At 44.8% G+C, this 18,774-nt stretch overlaps 1 protein-coding gene across 1 annotated transcript in view; it reads right to left on the bottom strand.

Moving 5' to 3' along the window:
• The window catches only part of Kcnk9 (potassium two pore domain channel subfamily K member 9), a 37,468-nt gene that overhangs the window by 6,585 nt on the left and 12,109 nt on the right, over window positions 1-18,774 (bottom strand). The gene's annotated exons all lie outside the window — the stretch shown is intronic.

The following is an 18,774-nucleotide window of genomic DNA, read 5'->3' as shown; positions in this document are numbered from 1 at the left end:
GGCAAAGAAGTCTCATTTGAAAAGCATCCCTTGTAATGGTTTGATATCTAAGAGGCGGGGGCTGTGGTTTGAAACCAGGGAGGCTGAGGCATGTCAATGTTCTTAGGGCAACACACATCTTTACTACTAGGAAAATTACCAAAGTACAAAAACACAAGATAGAAAATGCAATACCGCTACCATGGATCCACATATAGAGGAAATACTTGAAAGAACAGTCACTGTGTGCCAGCAGGAGGCTGACTCCTCACGCACCATCTCTGCCTAACCGTATAATGACCCTAATCAAATGGGGTAATGATCCCAAGCCCACAAACTAGAAAGCAGGGTAACTAACAAGACATCTTCAGAGCTGGGGTTCCAGCCACCTATGTTGAGAGAATGAGGGGGGAAACACATGTTTAAACTGGGAGAAGTCATGGCAGGGCTGGAAGAACTTGCTTTGGTTCACTGTGTTCAGTGCTTTATCTCCATGCCTAGGCCGGTGCCTCAAAGGTACAATGCTGGTCTAGTAATAGAATGTAACCTTGTATCAAAAGTAACCTTGATAGAGAGACAACACACAGCCCTGGAAGACCTCAGTGCCTGTTGGTTCTGTTTCAAGTTCTTAAATGAATATGCCCAGGGATGGGGGTGTGGGGCACATCACAGACGGTGTTTGGACTGAGAATTTGAAAGCCAGGAACTCATCTTCAAAGCCTACCCCATCAAGAAAGGTGGGAAGTCTGTTTTCCTGAGTTATACGCTCATCATGGTCATGATACCACCTGAATTATGTTATACCCCAGAGAGTCTCTGTCATCTCATCCGCCGTGTGGACTGATGATGCTTCAAGGTAGACTGTTGGGCAGATCTCCTGAGATCAGAAACACAATGGGAACCAACCAAGCTCGAGTCTCCCCACCCCAATTTCTATTCTAACCTCACTCATCTACTACACTTATGGTCTCTTTAGAAGACCGATCTCATCCTCTCTGACCCCCAGACCCTCTACCTTAGCCAGCACTGAACTCTGCTGTCCTAGTTGACCCCCACCTATTACAAAGGAAAATAAATGGCATTACACAAAGTTGGAACCAGGCTAGAGAGGTTAAGAGTGGGGAGACAGAAAAGCAGAGACGGACTACAATGTATATCTGGCCCCTTGTGCTTCTGGTTCCTACTTCCGCCCACAATGCAGCTAGTCTCACATTCATCCTCCCACAAGCTCCGGAAATTGTCTAGACCTTACTTCCCTCTTCTGTAAAGAGGACATGAAGAGACACATCTCTTCTTTCAGTCACATGGCGTTGTATAGTTTGCTTTCCTGAATTTAGTCTTTCCTCTAGAAGAGGGGAGGTATCAGTGTCCGTGGTTACCACATACCAACACGTTGCTTATTCCCTGGGCCCTCTGTGAAAGTGTATACCCTTCGATGTGCTTCTCCGATGCCCCAGAGGAACGCGGTTTCCTGGTCAGTTTCCTTTAACTTGTATTTTAAAGGAGCAAATGAACCCCAAATACATTTTGTAACATATAAGTGGGCAAAACATGAATTTCTCCTGGATAGTGGGCAAAGGAAGGGGCTGCGATGGCTTCCATCCATAAAAGGCCCACAAAACCCTGACTCTTAGGGCAATGCGGTGCCGCTGAAGCCCCTGTGAATGCCCAGACTGTGATGCGAAAACCCCAAGCTACACATGAAGTTACCTGGGACAGGACACGCCCCAGCCCGAAGTATCTCAGGCTTGGATTCACAGCTTCCCCATGCTTTTAAGGACGCCTGAGCCCCCTATCCTCCTCCACACAAGCTTACTTTTTAGAAACAGCTCTGGAAATGCTGTCCATGAAGAGTCCACGGGGTGGCAGGGTGGTGGAAGGCTTGTTTGGCCTGTGCGGTCCTCGGCCTACCACCAGAGGTACAAGGGTGCCCTCTGCCGGTTGATCTGCCACTGCAAAACATGAACGCAAGCACCGGTCCCACCTGACCAGGTTCCCTCCTGGGGTATGTCCAAGAATGACAGGGGAAACTCACTAAACTCTTTCACTGGAAAAACTTACGTTACAAGGTGGATTTTTTTCTCTCAGAAAGTACCATCAATACACAGCATTTTGGTACATATAAAATATAAGACCAGTAATGACCAGTATTTATTGAGAGCACGTGGTACCGGAAGCTGAGCTAAAACCTTTTTACACTCAATAACTTATCTCCTGGAGAAAACTGGGTGCAAACAAACCCCAAATACATTTTTAACCTTTCCATGTAATCAGTATTCTCCCCGGCATGGATGGGGCGGTACCCATGTTGATGGGTATTTAGCATAGTGATTTTCTAAGTTCCCATGTCAAACCAATCAGGTCCTTGACCCTAAGCCCCTGCAGTCAGTCACACCCACGGTACAAATGAAGTAACCTGTACTTGGTCGGGAAATGGAAAATCCGGGAACTCCTATTGATCCTCCACACACAACCTCCTTCACTTCCTGCCATTCTTTCCTGGACTGTCCACCATCCAAAAATCTCTACAAGAAAATGTGGGAAGACAAATAAAAGGCTTTTAGGGGGGGAGGGATAAAATTTGGCTGATGTTTGTGGAGTCTGTGATAGAATAAGAAAAGTCAGTACTGGTTGGCTGTCGCTAAGCCTTAGGTTGGCATGGTTCAGCAAGAGGAAGTGCGCTGTTTCCCTCCCTAGGCTAATAGGGTCAGGCTCAAAAGGCTTTGGCTCAGTTATAGTGAAGCAAGACTTATGGGTGATCAGCGGTAGAGGAGCCCTGCCCTTGCCACAAGGAAAGCCTGATCCATGTGAGGGACAGCCTTCGTTTCATGTGCTCTCTGGCCTCTGACCGCTCTGCAGCAGTCCATTCTAGAAGCTAGCCTATATTATCCATCCTGATATCAGTTCTGCTGGGTTGTCCCTCTCCCCAGAGCCACAAGAGCACTCAATTTCCCAGTGTCTGAATGAGGACTTAAGTTCAGTGTCCCTTGTGGGCTCTGGTGAGGCAGCGGGTTGGATGGATTCCAAGGAGCCAACAAGGTCCCCAAAAAGACAAGCATCTACCTAGTTAAGCTTCTTGGCCGAAGCTTCACAGTGAGAGAACCATAGTCAAGTGGAGCATTGTCCTTGATGTCCTCTCTAAAAAAGCAAGGATGACAGTTGGTGGGGTGGACACTTGTGCATCTGTCACAGCCAGTTCCCATCAAGCAGCATTGTGAGACACCACGAGCAAAGGGTATAAGCAGGCGTTGCCAGGGGGTGCATGAGAGCCATAATTAACTAAAGATGGATGACCTAGTCCTAGTGGTTCTCCCGATCTCAGCTGAATGGCCTGGGAAAGCCACCTGACCATACAGGATGGAGACACCAAACCCCAAATAAGAAAAGAAGTGAAACTATCCCCACCTACCTAATCCTGATTATCTCCTAGACTTCCGGTCAATTCTTTTTAGTTTCCATTCTGATTTTTAGACTTTCCCCCTTTGAGAGATGCTGGTGACAGGAATAATGATTTCTCACTGGAGAAATTCACATAATAGAAAGAAGCAAGAGAAAACAGAAGAAAGATGATAATTCAGAAACATCCACTCTCCATTTTTGCACTTGGACCATGAACCTTTATGTTCCCCGAATCCTATTCTGAAACGCATTTTCCATGGCCGAGAGAGAACTGCACATAGGCAATTATAAGAAAATACTAATGCTAGTCTATTGCCAATAGCGTTCTTCATAAGCATCATTTTTAATTCATCAACTTCAAGTAGAGGCGCCACAATTTCTTCACCTAAATAGACTAAGTGGGGAATGTGTTGGACTCTAATTTGCTTCTGTTGCTTGCTAACAGCCATTTGTATTTTTGCCCAAAGTGCACTGTTCCTGGCCTGGGAGGTTTTACTCCCAAAGCAAAGATGAGAAGTCAAGGAGGAGTCAGCAATTGGGCTGGACTAGATCCTAATATCAGTGAGACCTGTTCTCCAGTGGCATGCCCACAGTTGTAGATGGCCACTTTTCTTCCTAGAGGAAGAAGTACTTGGCGAGGTCAAGTATTTGCCAGCTCCAATAAATTATAAGCAGTAACAATATAAAAGGGTCACCCTGAGTTCTCTGACCCCAAAGCTTCAAATTCTTCTCAAGGCAGTATGTATATGGGTGGGTGGATGCAACCAGGTCTGGAATCTGCAGGGGGATAGATGCAACCAGGGCTAGAATCTGCAGGAGGATGGATGCAACCAGGGCTAGAATCTGCAGGAGGATGGATGCAACCAGGGCTAGAATCTGCAGGGGGATGGATGCAACCAGGACTAGAATCTGCAGGGGGATGGATGCAACCAGGACTAGAATCTGCAGGGGGATGGATGCAACCAGGACTAGAATCTGCAGGGGGATGGATGCAACTAGGACTGGAATCTGCAGGTGCACAGCATGTTTCCTAGTGAAAGAAGCCGAAGAATGGAAAAAAGAACCAGAGCCTCAGGGACATGCAGTGCTCTGCACTAAAATATTTAGGGTTTGTTTCATGGGAGGTTTAGAAGAAGAGTGAAAATGGCAGGAAGAATATCTAAAGAAATAATGAACAAAACCTTTAAAAACTCAAAGGAAATGCTAATCTGAGTATCTAGGAAACTTGGCAAATGCCAACAAAGGATGAACGTTCAAGAGATTCATGCCTAGATATGCCACGCTGAAACTACTGTAAGTGCAAGATGATGGTGCAGTGGTAAACACAAACAAGAGAAAAGCAATTCATTGTTAGAACAACTCCACAATAAGGTCCATGAGTGACTTCTCATCCTGAACCAGAGTCCCGAAGGCAATGGGAGGGCATGGCCAAGTGCTGAAAGAAAGTGATGACCGAGAATTTTACACCCATTTAAACTACCCTGAGTTCAGGCAAATTAAGATGTTTTCAGGCAGTGAATTGACACGGTTATAAAGGTATGAATGAAAATGAGAGTCAATCAAAAATTCTATATCCAACTAAACTATCCCTCTCAAAGAAACAAAGACATTAATATATTCCCACATAAACAACAACAAAAGAAAACTAAAAGTAGACATTGCTAACAGATTTGCACTACAATGAATATTTTTTAAATTCTTCTGATTGAAATGAAAGAACTATAGTCAGTAACACAAATTCATAAACAGAATTAAAGAGTAGCAATAAAGGTAACTACATATGTAAACAGACAAGAGTATCGGATCCTTTTATGCATAATCTCCCATCTCTATAAAAGGCAACTACTTAACTTATAAAGTAATAATTGCAAAGCAGTGCTGAAGACAGCTACTTAATTATAAAGCAGAGATAAATAGGTACCTTAATATTTCACTTGTACAACAATGGGAGACGAAATGGATCTATGTTAGAAAAACACTTTTGTAAACCACTGACCTTGTAAGATAATATCAACTCCAACTAGCTGTCTTTAAAGATACCCATTGTTATTTCCAGATCAGTTACTAAGGAACTAATTCAAAACATAAAAGAAAACAGCATAAGAATCGAAATGATACACTAGAAAATATCTACTTATCACAAAAGAAACCAGTAATGGAGAAACGAAGGAACAAAAGAACACGGAACACGAGCAGTATAATGGCAGATTTAACACCTTCCAGATCAGTAAGTACATTAAGTGTAAATTAACCACACACTCCAACAGTGGGAAGTTGGCAGAGAGACAAAAAATAAAACAAAAGCTAGGATCCAAGGATGTGCTGCTGACTATACAAGATACACTTTAGATTCAAAGAGATGAACAAACTTAAAGAATGGACACAAGGCACGTCATGCAAACTGGCCAAAAAAGCTGCCATGCCTGTCCTAACACCAGACAAAATTGGGTCTAAAATGAATACATGTCACTAGAGATTATAAAATAAAAGAAGAACTTTGACATAATAAGAGAGTTGGTGTATCAGGAAGGTCCCACAATCCATAAATATGCACATATCCCAAACAGAATGTCCTAAACTTTGTCCCAATCTCAGCCAGCAGCCATTCCATTGAGGCTACCCTTCCCATCGTCCTCTGAGGAGATCTGGGTGTCTACAGTTTTTCATTCCCTCTCCAGGGTCCTGCAGAAGACTTGGATCTAGCAGGCACTTCTCATGCTGAACGGGAGCCACAGAGGGCTCAACCCTGGGCAATTCCTAGTGACCAGCAAGGTTGATTTCTCTCCCCTTATTCTCCAAGGCCCGGAATGAGGTGTGCTATATTCAGCAGTGGGTGGGATGACGCCCACATCACAGAGCAGTCTCCCTCAAGTAGCACCTGGATTCTCTCCCTTCTCTGGGGTGGCCAATTCTTCTGGTCCAATGCTTAGCAGCAGGCCTGGTTCCATTGTTGTCTTCCTCGGGGCATGGTTGGCCAGACTAGTACGTCTATTCAATACAGCATCATTCTGCTATCTGGAGACCTTTTCTGCACGCCAGCCTTGAAACTTCTATTGCACCTCAACCCCTTCTGGAGCAGGCTACAAGAGAATGTGCAACTTGTCATTGTAACCGATCGGGACAATCAAAACACAGAATTGACATGAAACCCAGCCACCCTACTCCCAGGAACATAACCAAAAAAGGCAGAGAGCAGGAATCCAGGTAATAAGGATACATACATGGACTGAGTAGCATTCCTGTTGAGAGCTGCAAACCCCCAACCTCCTCAGAACCAGAATCACACAAGCAAAACTGTGGCATAGTTCAACGAACTATCATATTGATATAAACCAGAAAGAAGCTAATGCTCACTACATGGGTGAACCCCCCAAATCCTCTGCTAAGTGAAGAGGCCAGACCCCAAAGACCAAATATCACAGGATCCCATTTGTAAGACCCAGCCCCACATAAAGAGTGGACTCATGGTTATGGGGGTAAGGAGACAATGGGATGGGGTGACCGATAATGGGGGTGAGATGTTGCTTTAGGTGATAGAATGCATAAAACTAGACAGAGGTGATTGTTGCTCAACGCTAAAAGCTAAATACCACTGAACTGGATGCTTTGCAGTAGTTCTATAGTATGTATTTTTGCCTTCATTCAAACAGGAACACGGGGTTGCTTGGCTTGATTTCTGAAACACATCGTTCCCAGTCTTCATTCAAGGTCTCCTGTCTCCAAACCCATGGTCTCTCCTTGACTTCTTATCACACCACCAGGATTTTGTTCTCTGTGTGATGCAGGTGTCCTTCCCTAATGATGGGGTTGCCTCCAAATAAACCTCGTGTGGGTTAAGATATCGGCAGTCAAAGGTGCATTGGATATACCCGCTGACACTAACACACAGCTCGGCACACCACACCGTTCTTTTCTCCCTTCGTTGTGATGTGTCGTGAGGGAACTGCAGTCTCTTCCGCTGTCAAGACTATGGACAGAATACCACCTGCAGAGCACCAACCACACAGAAGAAGATAAAAATTCAGAATTGGAATTTTTTGCCAAACATATATTGCTTTTTATCTATGATAAAATCGAGCCATCCTAAGCTAGGTCTGTCTGTGTGGCTAAGGAAGAACAGGGGGGCTACATATGTGTAAAACACTCTCCCCTGCTCTCCCCTATGCCTGCTGATGCCTCATACTGAAATCCCATCCCTGCATCATAGGAGATTCTACTAATAATACCTGCCTTAATGATTTTCCAGGATGGGTGCCTCATACTGAGAGCTAAGGGGTAACTGAAAGGCAACCTGTCTTATCTTCCAAATGGAGGTATATGGGATTTACAGGTCTTTCTGGGTGTCCTAAATCTACAAAGCATTGGTATTGCCAAATGCTACCGACTACTAGTGACCAGGAGCTCTATCCCACATGTGGCAAAGTCTGTGCCCTGTCCAAACCTAGCCGCCCAAATGTCAGTGCTCATCTGGGGCTCTCAAACAGTCTGATGTTGCCGTTGCCAAGCTTGGCAGAACCTGGTCTGGGCTCCTGCTCTAGATTCAAGTTAGCATCAGAATTTGATGTGTCAGGATGGAGCTGGAGATGATGCCCACAGATACGTGTGCACTGTGAAGATGCCTTGCTGCTGTATCTCATGAAGTCTGTAGGATCCCCATCTGTCATCTCCATAAAAGCAGTCTGCAGCTACTCATGGTAGAGCCATGTGCCGGGATGCAGAAGTGATCGCCCCAATGTCTATTGCCATGTCGAACACACACCGTGTCCAACACACTGAATATATCAGTGGAGTCAAAACTACCAGCCTTGTGGTTCCCAAGGGGGGGCGGGGGTTACTCTCCTAAAATGTATTATATCTTAAATATACAACTGGGAATGATAAATATCATGAACATATTTTGCGTCTATTTTCACTTACCATAATGTAATGAAAATCGAACAGGAAATGTGTTATTTCCTTGTGTTGTATATGCTTTGAGTCTAAGAAAGGCTGAGTTTTCCTCCCTCATCCCAGGGCCTGGCCTAGTCATGACTTGCCCACTATATACAAACTCTTATTTAATCAACTCTTATTTAATCAAGCCCCCAAACAATTTAACCAACTCTCAAGACACACATCAGAAGACTTATGAAAACATACTTTCAAAACCTCCAAAGCACTCTGCACACACAAGGCAGCATTATCAGCTCAAGGAAGATCCATCTTCTACAGCACACAGAGGCCTTTGCTGAGTTTATACCCACCCCCCCCATGCCAGTCAGCTCCTCTCTCAGGTAACAGACTCCTGGCTGTCTGATACCTGTCTGCTCCACGCTGGGTGTGAATTCACCTCTTGCTCCATGTTGTGCAAGAACTCACCTAATGCCCAAGTGCTAGAACCTCAGAGCAGAAAAGGAAAAACTGAAGCTTCAAGTTCTCTCCTATCACCTATGGAAGGGGGAGGCCCAGGGATGGCATAGAGGTCCCATGATACACACTAGATAGAGGCCTAGACGTGCCTAACCAGTGGCCCCCAAACAATTAATTCCCTTGGAACAGACTTCTAGTTTCCTACCCTGGGGGAAGTGTATATGCTGTCACTGAGGAAAATGAAGCCACCAGAAGGTTAGGAGTGAGCTCAGGGTAGCTGAGATTGACTCAGATTCTCTGCATAGGACGGGAGTGTTTTTAATATTTACACAAGCAGCACAAGCCATTTAATATTTACACAAGCAGCACAAGCCAGCAGACCCTTGGTGCCCAGGGCCCATAGCACTGAGCTTCACTCTTTGTAGTGGTCAAGGAACAGAACTTCTGGCCTCATGTTACATCCAGATCCTGACAGGAGGCCGGGCCATCAACTGTGTCCAATAGACAGATGTGTCCAACAGACAAACAGGCGGACACTCTCCTCTCCCTTGACCTGACATTGTCTATCCACCCTTTTTTCATCAACTTTCCTGACCCATATCCCTCAGTACACCTCAGTACACCTCAGATGCCTGGCTTTGTGGATAGTCTTTCCAAGACCACAGAGCCCATCCCTGCTCAGGTCATGCCCCAAAGCTCTTCCCCCAGCTAGTAATGGAAGAGGACAGAATGACTTCTCTGTGGCCTTCAAGTTAAAACTTGGTCTTTTCCAAGAGTCTTTTGTTCAGGTGTCTCTTTGATTCCCCGCCCCCCCCAAAAAAAAACCCTCATCTATTGTCACAGCACCATGCTGAAATCTTTTCAAGCAACTAGGGAATTGTTGCTTGAATATTTTTCACACAATTGACTGTAAGTGCCAAATTGTCAGTGGTGGTCTCTAGTAGGGAAAGAATATTATCAGTGTAACTTGTTTACCATCTATTGTAGGGCTCAGTACCACGGAAAACAGTTATAGTATTGGAGAAAAAAAGAGTAGATAGATGATGGATGAAAGGATGGAGAGTAAGTAGAATAGATGAATGGATACATGGATGGATGAACCATGAACGGACAGATAAATGTATGGAATAGAAAGACAAAAGGATGAGTGGGTGTATTGATAGATGAGGGATATATAGAGAATAGATGGATGAATAGTGGACAGATGGATGAGTATATGATGGATGGATGGATGGATGGATGGATAATGAATAGAAAGATGAATGATGGATGGAAAAATGGAAGGATGGAAGCATGGTATATGGGTGGATGATGCATAGATGCATGGGATCAAGATGGAAAATGGATAGATGGATAATGGATGAACAAATAGATTAGTAGTGGATAATGAAAAATAAATGGATTGGTTCATGGAATTTGGAATATGGATTGATGGATAGATAAAGGAAGGTTAAAAATAGACAGATGGGTAGATAAGTATATGGAATATGAATGGAAGGTAGATGGACAGATATATGGATAGATAAATGGTTAGCTAAATCATTCAAATAGGCCAAGTGGGTGGGAGGGAGAAAATGGGTGGGACAAAAGTTGGCCGGAAATAGACAGGATAATTCCCAGTTCTCCTATCACCTACCTAACATGTCAGAATCTGAGTCTCCTGCTCCCCTCCATTCTCCTCTCTGATACTGCTGGTGGGCAAGCCGGCGGTGGTACCGGTTGGGTGTTAGACCCATGTGACCTGTGGCTGTCAGGCAGTATAACAGGTCATTGCTTTCCCTGCTCATCTCTTGGCTTGGAACTTCCTAGGTGTTCAGGACAGGCGTGCAGGGCTCCACCACCTCTGGTAGTCACGAGGCGCAAACAAAACAAAGCACTCCTTCCCTGACTCTCTCCCAAAATAGCCTCTCACCGCCCAGACACAAGGCTGGCTGGCTCTCCCCCATTCAAACCTGACTCGGCAGATTTCTCAGGCCCTGAGCTGGGCTGGGGGACAGATGAAGCATAAGGTTCTGTGACTCTAAGCAGGTCCAGGGAACAGAGTACTGGAGGATGTCACTCCCTTTAGAGGAGCAGAAGGCATTGGGCCTTGAAATAGTCCCTGGGGTCCTTGGAGCCTCAGTTTCCCCACCTACAGAAACAGGATGGAAGAAGGCAGGCAGATGAAGCTGGGATCAGAGCTCTGATTCACCCTCCGTCCCCCAGACTCCTCTATGCCAGATTTTTCATGAGCACAGCAAGGGAGGTTGGAGACGACCCCAAAGATGGTGAATTAGCATCACCTAGAGCCTAGGACTAAGCCAAGCAGATAATAAAGTCAAATAGGAGATGGCAAGAGTCTGCATTTGGAGCCTGGCAATGCCCACCTGCTAGTCCTCACCTCCCTGAACTAACCCCTTCTCTGAGACATCACCAGCACCTCCACTTCTGGCCTTTGTTAATGCTTTCTCTCTCTCTCTCTCTCTCTCTCTCTCTCTCTCTCTCTCTCTCTCTCTCTCTCTCTCTCTNCTCTCTCTCTCTCTCTCTCTGTCTCCCTCTCCCCCTCTCTCTTCGTCTCCCTCTCTCTCTCTTTCTCTGCTCTAAAGGGCCCTTCCCCCTCTCTTCTGGGGCATCCACTGCTCCCTTGCCATCTGTAAACAGGACAAGCCAGAAGCAGCGGTCAGCTGAGTGAGCATCTAGGAGTACTGAATCTTGGCTGAGGACACCTCCTGCAGGAAGGTATCCCCTGCCCCACCATTACCTGGTCATGGGGATGCTTATGGACCACTAGCAGGTACATACTGATCAGACTGGATGCTAACCGCCTGCCTGTCCTCCACGTTAAGGAATAGTATATCTCTGGAGCAAAAACCATTCCAAACTCTCTAGCTAGTCATTGGACAAAGAGTGAAACTAACAGGCAGCCCAGACAGAACTAAAAAATCACACTCTAACATGATCTCAAAATAGACTCCAGCTCACAATCCCCATGGCAACGCCCTGGGGCTGAGGACTGTCTCTAAGGAAGGAAGACAGGGGAGTGTGGGACAGAGGTGGCCCAGACTCTGGACACTCCATGTAAAGAGTCCCACGGCCCACAGCTTCTACATGAACAGAGGGGCCTGGGGGGTCTCAGGCTCCACTGAATCTCCAGGGAAAGGAGCAGGAGTGGAACTAAGCTTGGTGAGCCTGATGACTTGGGGAGTCCCCTGCATTGTATGGGTATGACACTGGCAAGGAACTCGGACTCCATGGCATCTGGATCCTCCTTGCTGCATCTTCATCCTCCTCAGCTCTAGGGTATCCACATGCTGTGATTAACCAAACCCAGGTTCAACCCACTCATCACTAGCTAAATTTTGCCTGTTCAGACTGACGGGGGGAGGGGCAAGAGGTCCTGGCCAGCAAGTCTTCCTAGGCACTTGGGTTTGAAAATGTAATGGTCCATTCATACAGGTTGGGATTCATTCCCAACATCACCTGATAGATACAGAGAGCAGCCTTGTTCATGTTTATAGTGCCTTTGGGAGGTGAGATGTCAACTGTCTTTGTTTCTATCTTGGAAGAGGACCTTCCGTTCTTGTCCTCAGCCTTCCAACCTCCAAAACTGTGGGTCATAAACTTATGTTATTTATAAGCTTGTTACTACAGCTTGAACTAAGCCCCGCCATGTCCTTACCTTGCTTCTTGGGAGCGTGTGCATCTCCCATGCCCATTTCCTGGCCTTTCTCATTATCATCCTATGATGTCACAGCTATACGGAAGAAGTAAATGTTACCATTTGCTAACACCAGACACTCCCAGGCACAGACCCTACTCCACCGGTCTCTTCCTTTGAGCCACCTGGTCCCACAACTACAGGGACCTTGGAGCGGTGCCTGAGACCAGCAGGAACTGGCAGCTTCCCTTCCTGCTGGCAGCGCCTCTGCCTAGACCAGCCAAGGACGACTCAGGCTCAACATTGGACCGCAGTAGTGGGAGGCAGGGGCCTGAAGTTGCAATGTCTAAGTCCTGAGGGTGTCGGAGAGGAAGGCATCCCAGCTGTGGTCAAGAGCCTCTGCCAGACCCTATCACAATAGCACCCTGTCTGGTCTCCTGCCCTTTTCCACTCCCCTAACCTAGAAGATAGACACCCTAAGGTCCTGTGAATTCTGCACTACACATTGGAAGGGCCGTAAGGGACAGTCCTGAGGCTGGAAGAGGGAAGGAATGAAAAAGCATCCATCTCTGACCCAGAGACCAGCCAAGTGCCTCATCCACACTGTCTCATCAGATCTCCCAGATCCTTTGGGAAGCAGCTATTTCTACTCACTTTACAGCTGGAAACCCTGGGTGGGCACAGGAGGGGGGAAAGGAAAGGGGAAGATGTCACAGGTAATCTGTACCTGGCATAAGTTTGGACCTGGCCCTTCAGATATCCTCATGGTCCTGAAGGTTTGTTTGGGAGCTAAGTACCTTGACCCAAATAATCACATAAAAGCTATATTAATTAAAACACTGTTTGGCCTATTAGCTCAGGCTTCTTATTCACTAACACTTAGATCTTAAATGAACCCATGTATATCAGTCTGTATATCTCCACGAGGCCATGGCTTACCGGTAAGGTTCCAGCATGTGTCCCTTCAGCAGCTACATGGCATCTCTCTAATTCCACCTTCTCTCTCTCTCTCTCTTATATACATATATATATGTACGTGTATTTGTTCAGATTTCCCACCTGACTTTTATTCTGCCCTGCCATAGGTCAAAGTAGCTTCTTTATTAACCAATGGTAATAAAACATATTCACAGCATACAGAGGGGAATCACACATCATCTTCCCTATTCTGTCTAAATAAAAAGGGTTTTAACTTTAATATAATAAGACAGGTATCAAGCAAGAATTACAGTTAAAATATTTATATTTACTTTTATCTTTTATCATAATCATATCTTTTATCAAAACTTATAACTATCTGTATTCAACTCCATCAAAGACCCCAGAAGGATATAATATTACCTAAGTAAACAGGAAGTACGTTGTAAGCAACTTCTAAAACTCTAAAATTGACAGAGAAATCTCGTTGTCTGGACAGTCACCCAAAGTTTTTCTGTGATATTGGGGCATCCATCTTCAGCCTACAGTCCCATAGTATCTGACAAACTTGTCCATGAAGCAGGAAATTTTAAAACTGTTTCGTCTGTATTGGCAATTTATCAGTCATGTTCTTCTGTGTCCTACAGAATGTCTGGCAGACTCTTCCATAAAGCAGGAGCCCTAAAAGATCATAACATCTTTTGGAAAGTTCAGCAGTCACTTTTCTGTGGGTCCTGCATGTCCAAGCCATATAGCATACCATCAAACAGTCCAGGAAAGTGAAATTTCTTGCCCAAAATGGCTAGCCTTGTTACACTGAAGGCCAATTCCATAATGAGTTTTCAATGCCCATCAACCTCACTTGAAGTAACTGGTAACATGTCTCACTGTGAATAAAAGTCTAAGCTCTTAAAACCTTTTAAATGCCATATTCTGAAGGGCTTTGAAGTGTCGAAGATTATCTAACAGAAAACCTCTGTATATCTAGAAAACCTAACTAACATGACTATAAATTTGACTATTATAAATAACTATCTATTAATCTGCAATTTATAATTATACATTACATTTTTAAATAAGCTGTATAAACATAATACCTTAAACAAGAGTAGAAATATACATATAACAAAATTGACCTTAAATTTGTAGCAATAGACCATGATCCATACTAATGTAAAGTATTCATCACAACATCATATCCCCCTTATTTTTCTTAAGAAATTAACTGTGCCAATTAACTATAATCAACATCCTCTAAATGAAAAACATTTATACACAATCATTTTTTGAATTTGGGCATTGTTTTCTCTAAACTGCTTCCTGCTGTTTGTTTGGCAAAGTATTTTAGGGTTCAAGGAAACCTTTTGGGGGGTCTTGTTCCATCAAACCACATTAGCCTGAACGGAATCCACAAGTTCTCATCTTCTGTGGAAACAAAAGCAGAATCTGTTTTCCAAAGTAACATATCCATAGACTCAAATTTTGAAATCAAGATACCTTTAAAATATATGTGCTAATTTAGTTTGGTAGCCTATGTAATGAAATGTCTCTCTCTTCTTAGCTCATTCACAGTTAAAAAATTCAAAGAAAACACAATAATATACATAATCCAGACTTTTTGTATATTTTCCATCTTTACATGGCTTATTTTTTCTCTATTACTTTTTTATTTATTTTATTTCTCTATTACTTTTTAATATTATCTTTACTCCTTTACTCTATGACTATTTGTACTCTTTTATACTACTTTTACTGTCTCTTTAAAGATTTTGTTTTACTTTTAAAAAGTTTTTTTCTATCACTGCCTATACCCATCTTTCAAGCCTATGTACATATTTTAAACATACTGTGACCTGTCCAGAGGTTTATTTTGGTTTGAATCTGTCTTTATTGTATATCCATAATCATTTTCTTACCAGGAGCACTTTTTTTAAAAATGCTAAGCAGGCATGGCTAGGATTAAATCTGTGGCTTTGCCTGTTGGCTCCACCTCATCCAACATGGCAGAGGCATGCTCAGCACCTCTGAGAGCCATGCTCACCACCCCAGCTTCAGGGATGCAGTGGGTCTATGTTGTCATTAAACATCTGCTCACAAACCCCATTTAAGTGCAGGACCTCCAGAAAGAGCCAGAGTCATTCATGCTGCCAGCACAAACCAGAAATCCATTTCTTAAAGGAGCTGTGCCTCTGCTTGTAGCCCACAAATAGAGCCTATCTGAAAAAAAATGCAGCAACCAAGAAGTTGTGCTTGGCTCCTGTTTTTGTGAGTCTAGAAGCCCTCTTTTTTAAAAAAGCTTTTTTAAGGATATATGTGGACCCATGTCCAATGGTGGGTGCTATTTTGTAAATGGAGACTTCACTTTGTTGACTGGCCATCCTGGCCTGAATAATCACACAAAAACTATATTAATTACAACACTGTTTGGCCTATTAGCTCAGCCTTCTTATTCACTAACTCTTACATCTTAAATGAACTCATTTCTATTAATCTATGTGTCGCCATGAGGCTGTGTAAGGTTCTGGTGTCTGTATACTTCAGTAGCTACATGGTGTCTCTCTGACTCTACCTACTCTCTCTCTCTCATATATATATGAATCTGTTCAGATTTCCCACCTGGCTTTATTCTGCCCTGTCATAGGCCAAAGCAACTTCTTTATTAACCAATGGTAATAAAACATATTCATAGCATACAGAGGAGAATCCCACATCATATATATCTCAGAACCAGAACCCTAAAAGCTTGTTAGGGTCAGTCTCTCCAGAGATTCTGCAGAGTCAACCCTCCATGGTGACGAGGTCCCCAGCAACCTAGAGTGCTGTCCTACCCCTCTAGATTCCTCCTACTTGGTAGAGAAGTCAGTGCACTGACCCTGGGATGGAATTGGCAGATGGACAGATAACAGCAGGACAATTAGACAGCACCGTGCAAAGAGTTCATTAAGGGGAGCCCTATGGAGGGAAAGGGGTCCTTTCCTAGAGTTCCCCCATCTGAAAGTTCCAGGACTCAAAAAAAAACTGAATAAAGTCAGCTGATACCTTGGACCACACTGAGAGCCAGAAGGGCCCAGGATGAATCTGGGCCTCCTGGGAAACAGTCTCCTGCTCCTGCTAGGCCACCCACTGCTTCTTGCAAGCACCTGCTGTTTTTCAAGGATTTTCTTTTCTGAAAGACCCAGGGAATATTCTAGAAGAGCTAAATATAGCTCTCATGAAAGCTGTCCCATTTATATGCACATGTTCATTCAACAAACATTCTCTGAGGGCCCACTTAGTGCTAGACATTGGTGGGTGGGCAACCCAGCCGCTGGCAGGTAATAACACGGTCTCTGGCCAGAAGCGCTGGGGGCAGGGGACAAAGTCTGACTTGGGAAAAGCTGATACAACACAGGTTGACAGGTTCTTAGCTGGCGGGAGCCCTGGGGCTTCAGAGACACAAGAGATGTCTAACAGCCAAAGAAGGATATACAGGGGGAGGGGAGTTGAGTGGTGAGGTATCCACCATAGCCTGTGACTCAGTCTGCATGGGGGAGGGGTAGAGTGACAGTCAGGGCTACATGTCAGGGCAAGAAGTTGGACTTCAAAGGTCATGGGAAGCATTCATGTGAGTCACAAGGAGACATTGATGGCTCTCAAGTGAGGAAGTGACTTGACATATATCAACATGAACCTTGAGCCAGCACGGATGCATGCAGCTAGGAGGGGGCCAGGTGTGGAACACTGTCAGAGTGCAGTGTTGTATAATCCCTCTGGCCCTCCTCCCCCACCAGCCCTTTAAACAAAGGAAGGCTTAGATCATCCCCAAAGGAAGCCAAAAATCAGACAGGGGCCTTGCATATGCCCAGAATGGATCTAGGCTGAGCTGCAAAGCAAAACCCAGAGATGGAAAAGTCATTTTCAATGACTGGGACTCCAGAGTGAGTGAGAAGGGAGGACTTCCTCCAGGAATAGCAGAGACCAAAGGGAGCACGGCAGCTTCCTTCTGATGTATGGGAGGGCAAGATTGTAGTGCTGCAGACAATGCCACCTGTAGGAAGGAGAAAGCACTGGGGAAGGAGGGTGCTTTTAATATCCTGCTTTATAGAAAATACTGCTGGGCTCAGGACAGATAATATTAATATCTTGGGAGAATGAAAGGATAAGAAATCAGGCAGAGAAAGGTTCGCCCACCCCTCACCTCCTCCCTTCTACTCTCAGGTGCTCTCTGCCACCAGCTTCCTCCTGATCACCCTCCTCCCCTCCACTCTAAGGGGTGCTCCCCGGCCAGCACCTGGCTTGGTTCCATCATCTAGTCTCACTTTTATGGGGGTCCCTCAGTATATTCTGAGATATCAAAACAGCAGCAGGTGGCTTCTGTCTTTGGGAGCAGGCCCTAGGGCTCCATCATCAGTCGTGATCACTAACAGCCAAACCTGCATCCAGATTCATTTCACACAAAAGTCTAAAGCCCAAAGAGAGAAGGCAGATGTAGCCATGTGACGTACTTCTAGCCCATGGGATAGAGAAAACAATGGTTGGGTGGGACTTCTCAACTAGGATAACCCTTCTGACTTCTCCCTATCCTTCTGGCCTAGGACATGAGAACAAATGGGAACGTGTCAGGGATGATGAAGTAGAAAAATCAAAGGTGCTTAAACCCAGAATAATCCTGGGCAGCGGGCCCTGAAGACAGAGTATCACCATCACTCACCCAGGCACTCCAAGGCCACAGCAGCCTCTGCATCGCCAGGGCTCGGTGTGGTCCTCATCTGTGTTCCCACAAGACTACCTGCCTGCGCAGCTCAGTGACACTGGTTCTCGGTGATGGCGCTTAGAGCATTTGCTTCTCTTTTGTGCCTTCTAGCCAAGAAAACATGAACTTCTATCACATTCCTACAGAGTTGAGCGTGCATGGATCCCCAGATTTTTCACACTGACTTTTCACCTATATTTGTATCTTTTGTTACAAGTCATGTCAAAATCTTCCTAGAAGAAAAAGTGTAAAAATAAGCTAAAAACATTAACATTTATATATAACAAGTGCTAATGAAAGAAAGCCAGCTCCAAATCACTGGGACAAAAAGGGAGGTTCTGACAGAAAGTATCACACAATAAAGAAGCCTGTTATCTCTTCCAAGAAAAGAAATAACAGCATGAACCTGTATGCATCTAACCATATAGCTTCAAAAGAGACAATGATAAACCTCAGTAGCAAAGCACCGAATAAGACTCCAGTGGATCATCCTCAGGAGCCAAGCAGACTTTTTTTTTTATTAAAGATTTCTGTCTCTTCCCCACCGCCGCCTCCCTTTCCCTCCCCCTCTCCCAATCAAGTCCCCCTCCCTCGTCAGCCCAAAGAGCAATCAGGGTTCTCTGCCCTGTGGGAAGTCCAAGGACCACCCTCCTCCATCCAGGTCTAGTAAGGTGAGCATCCAAACTGCCTAGGCTCCCATAAACCCAATACATGCAGTAGGATCAAAAACCCATTGCCATTGTTCTTGAGGTCTCAGTAG

The sequence above is a fragment of the Alexandromys fortis genome, unplaced genomic scaffold, assembly GCF_014885135.2.
Source record: "Alexandromys fortis isolate MF-2015 unplaced genomic scaffold, M_Fortis_MF-2015_v1.1 scaffold_2_1_26212458, whole genome shotgun sequence".
Taxonomy (NCBI): Eukaryota; Metazoa; Chordata; class Mammalia; order Rodentia; family Cricetidae; genus Alexandromys; species Alexandromys fortis.
This window is presented reverse-complemented; position numbering and strand designations above follow the sequence as displayed.